The sequence below is a fragment of the Mercurialis annua genome, linkage group LG5 (genome assembly GCF_937616625.2).
Source record: "Mercurialis annua linkage group LG5, ddMerAnnu1.2, whole genome shotgun sequence".
NCBI lineage: Eukaryota > Viridiplantae > Streptophyta > Magnoliopsida > Malpighiales > Euphorbiaceae > Mercurialis > Mercurialis annua.
Genome location: NC_065574.1, coordinates 14,442,654 through 14,457,469, shown reverse-complemented (window position 1 = coordinate 14,457,469; position 14,816 = coordinate 14,442,654).

Below are 14,816 nucleotides of genomic sequence, written 5' to 3'. Positions count from 1 at the left end.
TTATAAGTGTAAATGTTCAACCACCTATTAACTAGTTCTAGTTATTAGATCATGGTTGAACCTAAGCACATTTTTAAGCATGTGGGCTGTCACATTCTCACCAATTTATAATCAATTACTCTTACTGATTAATCAAAATAATATTTCTAATATGGTAGAACTCCATGCATGGCTACGTGAAATGTCCATATCATTTAATATCTCTGGAAGAAAATCACGTAACTTACTCATTTTTAAATTTTAAAAATCATTTTATTTTTCAAATAAAATTTTAGAAACCTTTTTAGCCTTTTTCATATTATATATTCTCTTCCGACTCTTCTCCATTTTTTTGTTGGTTGTCCACCGTATTTACCACGTTTTTTTACCTCTGTCACATCATTTTACAGCCATCTTTGTTCGTCGTTTCGAATCTAGCTAGATTTGAACTAACAAGCACATCATATGTATGTTTGTTCGAATCCAGCTGGGTTCAAAACAGACAATAAACAAATGTGTTGTTTGTAAGAAAGAACTATGTGTACCATTCGTCTGAAACTCCCATATAGAAAAAGTTTGAAAAGATCTCTAAAATTGTATTTAAAAATAAAATGTGTTTTGAACTTAAAAATGAGTAGGATACGCGAAAAATATTAACTGAGGTATGAACATTCTGCGTAAGCATGAAGTAATAGCATAAAGTGTTTCGTTAACAATATTAGACAAAGAAGGTTGGATGTGCTGATTTTGAAATGTTAATGGCTTAATTGAGATCGAAAATTCATAAAAGGTCTATTTGCTCCCGTCGTAAAACATAGCTCGATATTTGCTCCCGTCTTAAACTATAAGGGCATATTTGCCCCTTTTGGCCTTGCAGAATATGACATGAACATTCCACATAGGCCAGAACTAATGTTTTGTTAACATTATTACACAAAGGGGCTTATATGCTCTTTTTTTAAATGTTAGGGGCTTAATTGAGATCCGAAATTCAGAAAGGGTCTGTTTGCTCCATACTCTAAACAATAGGGGCATATTTGTCCCTTTTCCCAATATTTGAATTCTATATTAAACCTGTACAACCTATATCTAAAAGGCATCTGATCTAATCTATATCTATATCTAGCTTATACTATACTATAATTCTGAACTTCACAAAAACTTTTAACATGGTCCTGACAAGTGGCACTCTAAAATTATGACATTTGGACTCTACCATTAACTCTCTCAGTCAGTTTAGCCAATGTTACACGTCCTTGGGGTTTTCCAACAGCTTTGTCTTCCACATCTATTAAAACTGTCAAACGCCAAGACAACCGATCAACCTTCTCCAGAAACTTTATTTTCTAGCGCTCTTCAAGACGTTACGTGCCACAACAATGGATCACCTTCAATCAAATCTTCAAGCCGTTACATGACAGACCAATGAATCACCTTCAATCAATTCTAACTTTAATATAAAATCAAAAAGAAGAGAACACTTGGCTTCATCATCCAACAAAAAAACCTATTATGTCTTCAATCTTCCAAAGAACTCACTTGTACCACGGAAAATATTAAAATCAGCAACTCAAGTAATGTTTAATCAGATTGTTTAGTTGACATTAAAGACTTCCCTCTTTAGCTGGAGTTGGTAATGGTATTGCGTCGAATAAATCTAATACAAAATCTATTTTCTCCGGATTACAGCTCACTCTTATTTTTTTCTGTATTAATTGACATTAAAGGCTTCCCTCTTCAGATGGAGTTGGTTATGGTATTGCGTCGCATAAATTTAATACAAAATCTGTGTTAATTGTATTTGTGACAATATAAATTTGTTTAATTGTGGCTCCCTGTTAATTTTTCTGTGTTAATAGAGAGGCATTGTACAAGGGCCAGTATATGTTGGTACAGGATGTGGCTTCAAGAGGTAGGCATTTTACAGATATGATCCACCTGTGTCGGAGAAGAGGCCTAAGATGAAATGTGATTACTGGCCTTCATGGTGCTGCTACTGCTGCGGTGGTTCAAGGAAGTCTTCATGGTGTATCGATATTTTTTAAATATGTATTATATTATATGCTCCCAGTTTTGTTTTGTTTTTTTAACTATCATACTAAGTGTTGTTTTTATGATAAATTCATAAATTACAAACAAAACTAAATAAATTAAAGTATCTTATTAGTATTTCATTAAAAAAATCAAAATAATTTTATATTACTTAAAAAAAGTTATTTAATCTCACCCACGCAATGCGCAGGTATCGACCTAATTTAACTATAAATAGGAGTATCTACCTCATTTAATTATCAAATGTAGATAAAAATATTACAAATTAATTAAGAATTATTCATATGAGAAAACAATGCAAGCTTTTAGAAAATTTAGGTCAATGATAACTTTTCAAAATCCTGTGCCAAAGGAGTCGTTTTATATAATGTTTAAACGCATAAAATTATCAACTTTTACGTGTTTTTTGTATTTAATATAACTTTTTAATTTTTTAATTTTTGCATATTTAATATGAATTTTTAAATTTTTTACAATTAAGACCACCGTTATGTTTTCTTTGAAAAATGGCGTCGTTTTAACCCAAATGGTGCTGTTTTACATACAAAACAGTGTCGTTTTACATACAAAATAAACTCATGGTCTTAATTGTAAAAAAATTAGAAGTTCATGTTAAATATGACAAATTAAAAGATTATGTTAAATACTAAAAACACGCGAAAGTTGGTGATTTTAGTGCATTTAAATCTTCATATAATGAGTCTCTTTATATATTAGTACTCCGTAGTAGCTTTTTTTTTTTGCCAAATGACTAAAAATGTCAAACTTTTGAAGAAAGTTTTATAAAAGTACAAACCTATATATTTTGTCCACTTTATCCTGAAAAGATTTCGTTTCAATTGTGCAAGTATGCGATTTTGTTTATGTGGCGCTAATATCTGGCGATATGCCACATTAGCGCCATGTAGGCGCCACATTAACAAAATTGCGTAGATGGACATTATTAAAATGAAATTTTGTGTTTCAGAACAAATTAGATAAAATTGAAAAGTTTGGACTTCTATAAAAAAATTTATGAAAAAATTATCTTTTTTTAATTATTTGTTTTTTTTTAAATTAATAGTTATCACATTTTTTTTAACAATTTTTTTTAATTATAGTTATCGCATTTTTTTTAACAGGTCATTTAGTGGTCTTTAAACACTTACATGGGGCTAAGTGTTATCATTTGACAAAACTTTATGTTTGAAAATTAGAGATAAATTTATTAAAATTGTCCTTATTAATTTATTTGGCCATAAATTTAACAAATGTAGTTTTATAAACTTTTTTTTTTAAATAATGTAGGATTACTACGAATGTATTTGAATTGGCATCATAATAAGACAACAACAATAGTTTTTAGGGAGATTTATACTCTATATTATAATAAGCTAAATTATTTGCAAACATATTACCTTTTTTTGATAAAAATATTCATATTTCCAAAAATATTACCTTCTCTCTTTTATTAATAAAAATATCTTTTCCCTCTTTTTCTTTATATTCTCCACCTAAATTCTAATTTTATTTTCTCTTTATTTTTAAACCCTAATTCATATTTTTTTTTCTACTTATTCCATTAATGGCCATCATCCTAATTAAACTTCATCTTTGAAACCACACATCCACCATCTTTTACTGCCACCGCCGCTCTCCCTACGCCGCCGCTCCCCTCTCACATTGCTGCTTTCTCCTCACATCGTCGCTCTCATGTCCCCGCCGCTTTTTCTCACCTCGTTGTCACTATTACCGCGGCCGCTACTCATCCTCCTCACGCCGTCGTTCGTATTTATTTTTTAAAATCAGATTTCAAATGTTATGAAATCAGATTTATATGTTTAGATCTAGGATTTGTATGTTTAGACTTAGGATTTGTATATATAGATTTAGAATTTTGTTCTTATTGTAGGTATAGATCTAAGATTCATTGTATATGATTCGTTATTTGAATTTTAAAATTCTAACATTTGATTATCAATTGTATATTTCATTTGTTTCCAAATTTTCAGTTTGTTTTTAGATTTTCAGTTCATCTTCATCCTCATCTTTTTCGTTTTTCAGATTTGGAATTTTTATTTTTAGGTTTGATTTTAAAAATGTATATAATTCGTATTATATACGGGTTATATATAGATTATATACAAATTATAAACAGATTATATACGTATTATATACCAAACAAATTCAAAAACTAGAAAATTTAAAATTTTATATACAAATCGTTTTTCTGTAAATATTTTTTAAGAATTTGTATTTTTATAATTATTTTTTATATTTCTATTAAACAAATGAATATAAATCTTTGTAAATATTTTCATTTTTTCCGGTATTTATAAAAAAACCCTCTAGTTTTTAATATAAATTATTAATAAAAATATGAATTTAGAAATGTAAATATAATTTTAATGTAAATATATACAATTTAAAAAAGTTTTTAATATAAAGATATTGAATACATTAATATGTAATTACATGTAAATTGCAAAATTATAACATTAACTTTCAAGAAATAAAAATTTACAAAATTAAATACAAATTTAATTCTAATAAAAGTTATACTAAATAAGAATTTTAATAAAAATAATTTAAATAGGATAAAACAAATAAATAAGAGTTTAACATCAATAAGGAAAATAAATTTAACTTTAACTTGAGTCATTGTTGTATTTAAATTGATACATAACTCAGATTTTAATTATTTTATAACAGGGTGATTTAGTTTGTTTGATTTTGATATAATGTGCAATTTTTATGAAAAAGTTATTGGTGTGGGTGCTGATGATAACGCTGTTAATACTGCTCCAGCTGAAACAATTGTTGGCTCTATTGAAAAGATGTGTATTTAATTTAAGTTTTTTGCATCCTTAATTTTGGATTCATAATTGATCAAATTGAACTTTAAGATGGCCATAGTTTTTAATTTTTAATGTGTATTATGAATAAGTATCTAATGATTTATTCATTTAATTTAGGCTTAATTAGTTAAAAATCACCCACCTTATAATTTTTTTCTCATTTATACCATGACCTAGAAAAAATTTCAATTGTACCCTATTTTTGATTTTTATGTTTCATCTCTACCATAATGAGTTGAATTGACCTATTTTCTTTTGAAAAAAAATTTAAATTAGTCCTTCATTTTTAACCTATATTCTAATAAAACGTTAACGATAATCATTTATGTATCTTGTTTTTAATATTTTCATCTTTAAATTAATTAAATTATCAAAAAAATTATTTTTGGGGTACAAACGAAACATAAAAATCAAAAATAGGGTACAAATAAAAATTTTCCTAGGTCGTGGTATCTTGTTTTCCTATTGTACTATGAACTTACAATAATTGAATTCAATTATTTTATGATTTGTGAGCATTGTGATACAAATTAGTGAGCTCAATTCCATGTATTTTACCTGTTAATTGATGGTATTATTGTTATTGTTATTTTTGAATAATTTTGTGCTTGTTTTTGTTTTTGAGAGAAATTTAAAAGAAATAAACCTAATTTGCATTAAAAAAAACATTTTGGATAATAAATTGATAATTATTGATCCGTAAAAGTAAATTATACTTTTCAATTAAAATTTCAAAGTTGATGAATTGATCTACCATATTTGCATATAGAAAGGGCTTTGTGTAATAACCGCAAGTTAATACAGTATGATAGTTGATTAGCATAAGTAAAAGGCTTAATTCATCTTTATGTCCCAGCTGTTTTGTATATAAGGTCTCTGAATTAAAATATTGCATCATTAAATTTTTACACTTTCACTTCTATCATACTGAAGTTAGGGATGGTAATGGGGAGGGGTGGGGACGGGAAAACGGAAAAACCATCTCCATCCCATCCCCATCCCTACGTCTATGGAGAATTCCCATCCCCATCCCCATTTAATTAATGGGGATATCCTCGTCCCCATTCCCATGGATTTCTCATTCCATGGGACTCCCCGCCCCCGTACAATTAAATATAATTTATAAATAATTCTATTATTTTCATAAAATATTTTAAAAAAAGGTTATTATAAAAAATACTATTATCTTTTATAATATTATATATTTATAATTAAATAGAAACTAATAAAAAAAATTAAGTTAAATTATTTAAAATTATAAATAACATACTTAAACTTATAATATAATATAAATATGCATAAATATAAATCGGGTCCCCATGGGAACGGGGATGGGGATCCCATGGGGTGGGGACTATACTCCCCGTCCCCTCCCATCCTCGTGTTTGGGGAATGATTTTTCCCCATCCCCGTACCCAAGGGGGTGATTGGTGGGGATTCCCCGCCCCATTAGGGACGGATCCCCATGGGAAACGGAGAATCCCCTCCCCATTTCCATCCCTAACTGAAGTCACTCTGTTAGCCTTCTGTTAGCTCGTGTAGTACACGCGCCGTTAATGAGAGTAGAATTCATTTTTTAGTTTGATATATACAAATAAGGTCCTTGCACTTTCAATTTCAGATCCCTGCATTTTTAATTTATACAAATAAGATCATTACACATTGATTTTATACAAACGAAGTCCCTGTAATTGTTTTCATAAAAATAAAATTTGAATTTATTTTAATATATATATTTTAAATCAATAATATAAAATATTGATGAAATTTAATTAATTTTTTTAATGCTTAAATTAACAATAAAAATATAAATTCAATTAATAAAATATTATAATTTCATTAAAAATATTTTAACTAAATCGTTTTAAAACTTAAAATCCTATTTTTATAATATTATATTAACAATCACTTTATAAAAATAAATATGATCTAAATATTTGTCACGACCCAATCTCAGGGCCGAGACCGGCGCTAGGGAATGGGAGTGGTTGCTCCGAAACCCGTAGCAAGCCTAAAAACGTAAAATAATTTTTCGCGAAATGTAAACGTCATGCATGACATAAGCAAACACGTGTCATGCAGAAGCACACATGCCAGGCACACATATCCTCTGACAGTCACAAAATAAATAACGCAGCAAGCGTAAAACGTTTAAAACTTTAAAACGTTAAAGTTATATTTACAGAAAACTATATATTACAGCTGACTCACAAAATACTTATCTACTGCAGCTCTAAGAGTAAAGTACTGTTTCTTTACATACTCAAAAATACAGACTTCTGGAAGTAGGATAGAAGTCCGTTGCTTCAAAGCGTCTTTATCCTGAAAGGAAATCTGTGAGGGGTCAGTATATTGGGATATACTGAGTGAGTTCATACATTTACTAATAAGTATTCAAATAAAACATAAAATCGTAATCAATCATATGCAGCCAAGTACATGATCCGATTGAAACCTTAATCCTCAAACATACTAATAATCAATCGATCAACCCAATCATAAATATCAATCGCGAGTCCAACTCGCTGGTGGCCCAGCCACTAGATACGGGGACTTCCAGGCTACACCGTAGCCGAGTTCACTCTGCGTATCTAAATCATAACCCAATCGTAAATCTCATATTCATCATCAGCTCCCAGCTGAGTCATATCAAAACTGGTGATCACACAGTCCTATTGTCGCCCAATAGGTAGCACGTTCCATCGGATCAATACCGGTTTCAAATCAAACATATGCGCAATTCATAAAAGCGTTTCGCATATAAAACATGCAATTCCAATATAAAGCAATATAAAATAATTGCTTAGATAAATACTTTAAAAGCAAATCGTATAAACTCACAGAAAACGCTTATCCAAAAATACGTCGGGGCTTTAGAAACGTCAAGCTTCCCGAGCTCCTGGTCCAGCTCCTTCTTGCCTCGCTGGCTCTAAAACAATTTCAAAACATTTGACTCACATCAGAATCCTATTCTAAGATTGACTCTAGACTCGAGACTCGACACATTGAACTCTTACTAATCGTCGTGCTTCTCACGCATATCCCATTAAACGATATCAAACTCGTTTATGGATCGTCAATTACTCCCAATTCAATCTTCTTATAACCTCATTAGGTTAACTACTACTCGATTTCCGATTCAATACGTGAATTCCATTAATTCAGTCGAGGTACGAAGATTCAGGGTGCGAGAATCGAAGGGTGCACGCTCGTGCAGGGAGGTACACGTTCGTGTACCATATGATGGTACACGTTCGTGTACCTTAGTACACGTTCGTGTACCATTGATGGTACACGTTCGTGTACCACAAGTACACGTTCGTGTACCACAAGTACACGTTCGTGTACCACAAGTACACGATCGTGTACTGTCGTGCACGATCCCCCGGAATCGATTTCCGGGGTTCCCGACCTGCTATATACGTAAAAACGCTCCAAACTCAACCAAAACGCGTATTCTAAGCTCAAAACGTTATATATCAATCCTAAACTCGATAAAACGATAAAATTGTTTCGTGGCCTAAAACTTTGAATCGATATAACTAAAAATATAATCAACGAAACGGTAAAACGTCAAGCTTACCGTGATTCGCCTCGAGAATACGATCAATTGGAGTTATAAAACGTCGGAAACGGACGAGAAACAGAAACCGCGCGACGAACCGTACGAAAACAACGGTGATAAGGAAAGAAAGAAGAATTCTGGAAATGAAGGATCTGATTCCTTCATTATGAAGGTTATCTTATATATAACCTGGCTAAATTGCGTTTTGGTCCTTGAAACTTTTCAAAGCTTGCAATTTAATCCAAAACTTATTCAATTAATCTTTCTATTAATTCAAATACGTATTATTTATCTCCAAATAAATAATACTAACTTAAAATATAGATTTTCATCGAAAATCCTCCAATTTCTATTTTCGGGCTTAATTGGCTAATTTGCACTTTAGCCCCTAAACTTTTCAAAATTTACAATTTAGCCCCAAAATACCTCCACATCCAAATTTTCAAAATTAATTCCTTTAATCCCGCTAATTGACTCATTAAATTTTATTCTTGAATTTCCGATATAATTAAATTAAATTCTCCTTACTTTAATTTATCGGAAATCACGACACGTGGCACGACGTAATTATCTTAAAATATTTTGGGGTATTACATTCACCCCCCCTTAAAATAAATTCGTCCTCGAATTTAAAATTTACCACATACCTTGAGTAAATAGATATGGATATTTCTGCCTCATATCCTCTTCTGTCTCCCACGTGCACTCTTCTACAGATTGACTTCTCCAAAGAACTTTCACCATTGGAATTCTTTTCGTTCGCAATTGTCGTATCTGCGTATCGACAATCTGCACTGGCCGTTCTTCGTAAGTTAGTTCCTCGCTCACGTCCACCACTTGTGGTTGAATTATTCGAGAAGGGTCTGGTACATACTTCCGAAGCATGGAAATATGGAAGACCGGATGAACTTGCGACATCTCCTGTGGCAAGTCTAGCTTATAGGCAACTGAGCCTATACGCTCCACGATCTGATATGGTCCGACATATCTCGGAGCCAATTTACCCTTCTTTCCGAAACGAATTACTCCCTTCATCGGTGACACTTTGAGAAACACGTAGTCTCCGAGCTGAAATTCGATATCCTTCCTCTTGGGGTCCGCGTAACTCTTCTGTCGACTGGAAGCAGTATTCAGACGTTGCTTTATCAACGGTACTTTTTCTGACGTAATCTGGATGATCTCTGCTCCAGTGAGCTTTCGTTCACCGACTTCATCCCAACAGATAGGGGATCGACACTTGCGACCGTATAATGCTTCGTAAGGAGCCATCTCTATACTTGAATGATAGCTATTGTTGTAGGCAAACTCGACTAGAGGTACGTACGTATCCCAACTACCTCCGAAGTCTAATACGCAAAGTCGAAGCATATCTTCTAACGTTTGAATCGTCCGCTCAGACTGGCCGTCTGTCTGGGGATGAAACGCAGTGCTAAAATTCAATCGTGTTCCTAACGCGTCTTGTAAGCTTTTCCAGAAATGAGAGGTAAATACGGAACCTCTATCTGAAACGATTGACACGGGAACTCCGTGTAGGCTCACGATTTTATCGATATAAATCTCTGCCAACTTTGCTGCAGAATAAGTCGTCTTGATAGGAATGAAGTGCGCTGACTTCGTCAAACGATCCACGATTACCCAAATAGAATCAAAACCTTTTTGCGTCTTGGGTAGTCCGGTTACAAAATCCATCGTGATCTGCTCCCACTTCCACTCCGGGATAGGTAACGGCTGAAGAAATCCGTAAGGTCGCTGATGCTCCAATTTAACTTGCTGACAAGTCGGGCATTTCGCCACGAACTCTGCGATGTCTTTCTTCATTCCGCTCCACCAATACGTTGATTTGATGTCGTGGTACATCTTCGTGGAACCAGGATGAACGCTATAGATCGTTCCATGAGTCTCCTCCATGATCTTCTGTCTTAAGTCTTCCACATCTGGAACGCACATTCGACTGCCGTATTTCAAGATTCCGTTGACGATACTGAAATCTTGACTCTTTCCTTGTTGAACTTCCTCAATTAGATGCTCCAATTGAGGGTCGTCTGCTTGCAACTCTTTGATCTGATCTATCAACGTCGATCGTATCGTTAACTGAGCCATTAGGTTTCCGAGAGATGAGATCTCGAACTCCACTCCTTGGCTAAACATCGTATGTATCTCGTTGATTAATGGCCTCCGCCATGTCGTTGTAACGTGCGCGAGACTTCCAGCTGACTTCCTGCTTAAGGCATCTGCCACTACGTTGGCCTTGCCTGGATGGTATTGTATCGTGCAGTCGTAATCTTTCAGTAGTTCCATCCACCTCCGCTGTCTGAGGTTTAACTCTCGTTGGTCAAAAATGTACTTGAGACTCTTATGATCTGTAAAGATCTCGCACGTAGCGCCGTATAAATAATGTCTCCAGATCTTTAGCGCGAAAATCACCGCTGCTAGCTCTAGATCATGCGTTGGATAGTTCGTCTCGTGCCTCTTAAGCTGTCGCGAAGCGTATGCAATCACTCTACCGTGTTGCATAAGAACACATCCTAGCCCAACTCTTGACGCGTCACAGTAAACTGTGAATCCTTCCGTTCCTTCTGGTAACGCTAAGACTGGTGCCGTCGTCAGACACTCTTTCAGTTTCAGAAAACTGAGTTCACACTGATCCGTCCAGTTGAATTTCGCATTTTTCTGAGTTAGCTTCGTCAAAGGTACAGCGATCTTTGAAAAATCCTGTACAAATCTTCTGTAGTATCCTGCTAAACTAAGGAAACTTCTAACTTCCGTAACTGATTCAGGTCGTTTCCATTCTATCACAGCTTCGATCTTCTTTGGGTCAACCTTAATGCCGCTTTGTGAAACCACATGACCTAAGAAAGCCACTTCCGTTAGCCAAAATTCACATTTAGAGAATTTGGCGTAAAGCTGATGCTCTCTTAGCTTCTGTAGTACTATCCGCAGATGTTGAGCGTGTTCTTCCTCTGTACGTGAATAAATTAAAATGTCGTCGATGAACACGATCACAAACTGATCCAAGTATGGTTTGAATATTCTATTCATCAAATCCATGAAGGCTGCTGGGGCGTTCGTTAATCCGAATGACATAACAAGGAATTTGTAATGTCCATATCGAGTTCGGAAAGCAGTCTTCTGAATATCATCATCGCGAATCTTTAGCTGATGATAACCTGATCTCAGATCAATCTTGGAAAAGTACTTCGCTCCTTGTAACTGGTCGAACAAATCGTCGATCCTAGGTAACGGATACTTATTCTTAATTGTCACCTTATTCAGCTGTCGATAATCGATACATAGTCGAAGCGATCCATCCTTCTTTTTCACGAACAGCACTGGTGCACCCCACGGGGATACACTCGGCCTGATAAAACCACGATCAAATAATTCTTCTAACTGACCCTTAAGTTCTTTGAGCTCTGCTGGTGCCATTCGATAAGGAGGTATCGATATCGGCTTCGTGCCAGGAGCCAATTCGATACAAAATTCAATCTCACGATCTGGGGGTAATCCAGGTAATTCCTCTGGAAAGACGTCTGAATATTCCGATACAACTGGTACGTCGCTTAAGTTTACACTTTTCTTTTCCACGTCTCGTACTATCGCTAAGAATCCTTGACATCCCTTCTTCAACATACTACAAGCTTTAATAGCTGAAATAATACTCGTAGAAGATTCCATCTTATCGCCCTGAATTGAAACCGCTTCAATTCCAGGCGTGTTAAACGTCACCGTCTTCTTTCGACAATCCACATTGGCGTAGTGCTGAGCTAGCCAATCCATTCCTAGTATGACGTCAAAAGCTAAAACCTCAAGTAAAATCAAGTCAATTGACAAATCTCGTCCTTGAACTTTCACAGGACAAGACGGGTAAACGATACTAACTTCCACACTTTCTCCAACTGGGGTAGCTACGGATAAGGGGTTCCTAAGATACGCAGGTTGCACTTCTAACTTACTAGCAAAACTAGGCGAAACAAACGAATGCGTAGCGCCCGGATCAAATAAAATTAATGCGTCTTGAGAAGCGATAGGAAAGGTACCTTGCACCACTGCGTTGGAAGCCTGAGCCTCCTGAGGATTCAGTGCAAAGACCCTAGCCTGACTTCCGCCAGCCTGCGAAGTCTGACCAGTTCCACGTCCTCCGCCATTTCTTCCTCCACGATTTCCATAGCCACAGCCTCTCTGGCCAGTAAAGGTACTTCCTGTCTGATCATATCCTGACGCTATCTGCTGCGCGGTTCTCTGCTGCTGATAAGAAGGCTGTACTACAGTAGTCATTGAGCCTTGGGGCATCTGCCTCGGACAGTCTCTAGCGAAATGGCCCCGTTGACCACAATTAAAACATGCTCCATTAGCAGTGTAACACGCGCCGTAGTGCCTCCTATTACAGTTCAGACATAAAGGAACTCCGCCTCCCATGTCACTCATCGATCTGGCACTAAATCCGGTGCCTGAAGTACTGACTCTAGTTCCATACCGAGCTCTCTTATTTCTCTGTTGACGTGATGGAGGTCGAGAATAACTCCCAGCATATGATCGGGTAGGTGCGCTCTGTACACTGCGAAACGTATTATCTCTCACAGGTGCAACATTGGAAGGGTCAGGAATTCTTCCAAAACGGATCAGAGAAACTTCCATTTGCCTAGCACTATCAATCAGTTGCACTAGGGTTCTTCCGATATCAGACGTCAGACTCACAAATTCAGCTCCTAGACCCTCTACAAACCTCGAGTTCACTCTAACAGGGTCTGTAGTCAGGTCTGGTGCAAACCTACTCACTCTGGTAAACTCCGTTACATACTCTTGCACAGATCGATTGCCTCTACTCAGGGTCAACCACTGACTACGATAACTCTCCGTCACCGCATATGGTAAAAAGTATTCCTTAAAGTGGTTTGCAAATTCAGCCCAAGTCATAGTATCCATGGTTGGCTGAATATGCTGCTGAAACCAATCTTTCGCAGGTCCTTTCAATGACATTTCCACCATAATGATGGTCTGTCTCTCATTAGCTTGCAGGCGTCGAGCATTACGTTCTACTTCTTCGAGGAAATCGAGAGCATCGCCTGTGCTGTCAAACTTAGTTGGCTTAAGGCGCATATAAGCCAATACGATATCTCGGTCAGTGAAAGCCACGTTACGCAACTGTTGCTGCTGTAGTTGCTCACGATGCATATTCTGCACCTCAGCCTGATTGGCTTGCATAGCCGCAATTCCCGTAAGGAACTGATTCAGATCAAAACCCACAATATTAGGTTGCTGGGCTTGCGCTTGCACTTCAGGTGCCTGCGCTTGGGCCTCTTGACCACCTCCTCCTCCGTGAACAGAAGACTCATCTTGAGCTTCTGGATGGACGTCACGCGCCCCTTCTATAACATTACGTGCTGCAGCGGCAGCTCGCTCTACTTCTTGTCGTTGGTCAGACATCCTGACCAAGACAAACAGCGTTACTTAGCCACATAATCACATATTATCGCAAACGCGTACCGTATTAAACGCGCATCTCATCACAAGCGAACACACACGTAAGACAGACCCACATCCTAGAGGGAAAGCTGAAAGTTCGAAAATCAAATGAATACGTAACAAAAACAAGACTTGAGTCCTATGTGCTGCAGTAGAATCCTAGGAAAATCAATCACTCTTCTGACATAAGCAATGGTAACTGAACCATGCTCTGATACCAACATTGTCACGACCCAATCTCAGGGCCGAGACCGGCGCTAGGGAATGGGAGTGGTTGCTCCGAAACCCGTAGCAAGCCTAAAAACGTAAAATAATTTTTCGCGAAATGTAAACGTCATGCATGACATAAGCAAACACGTGTCATGCAGAAGCACACATGCCATGCACACATATCCTCTGACAGTCACAAAATAAATAACGCAGCAAGCGTAAAACGTTTAAAACTTTAAAACGTTAAAGTTATATTTACAGAAAACTATATATTACAGCTGACTCACAAAATACTTATCTACTGCAGCTCTAAGAGTAAAGTACTGTTTCTTTACATACTCAAAAATACAGACTTCTGGAAGTAGGATAGAAGTCCGTTGCTTCAAAGCGTCTTTATCCTGAAAGGAAATCTGTGAGGGGTCAGTATATTGGGATATACTGAGTGAGTTCATACATTTACTAATAAGTATTCAAATAAAACATAAAATCGTAATCAATCATATGCAGCCAAGTACAGGATCCGATTGAAACCTTAATCCTCAAACATACTAATAATCAATCGATCAACCCAATCATAAATATCAATCGCGAGTCCAACTCGCTGGTGGCCCAGCCACTAGATACGGGGACTTCCAGGCTACACCGTAGCCGAGTTCACTCTGCGTATCTAAATCATAACCCAATCGTAAATCTCATATTCATCATCAGCT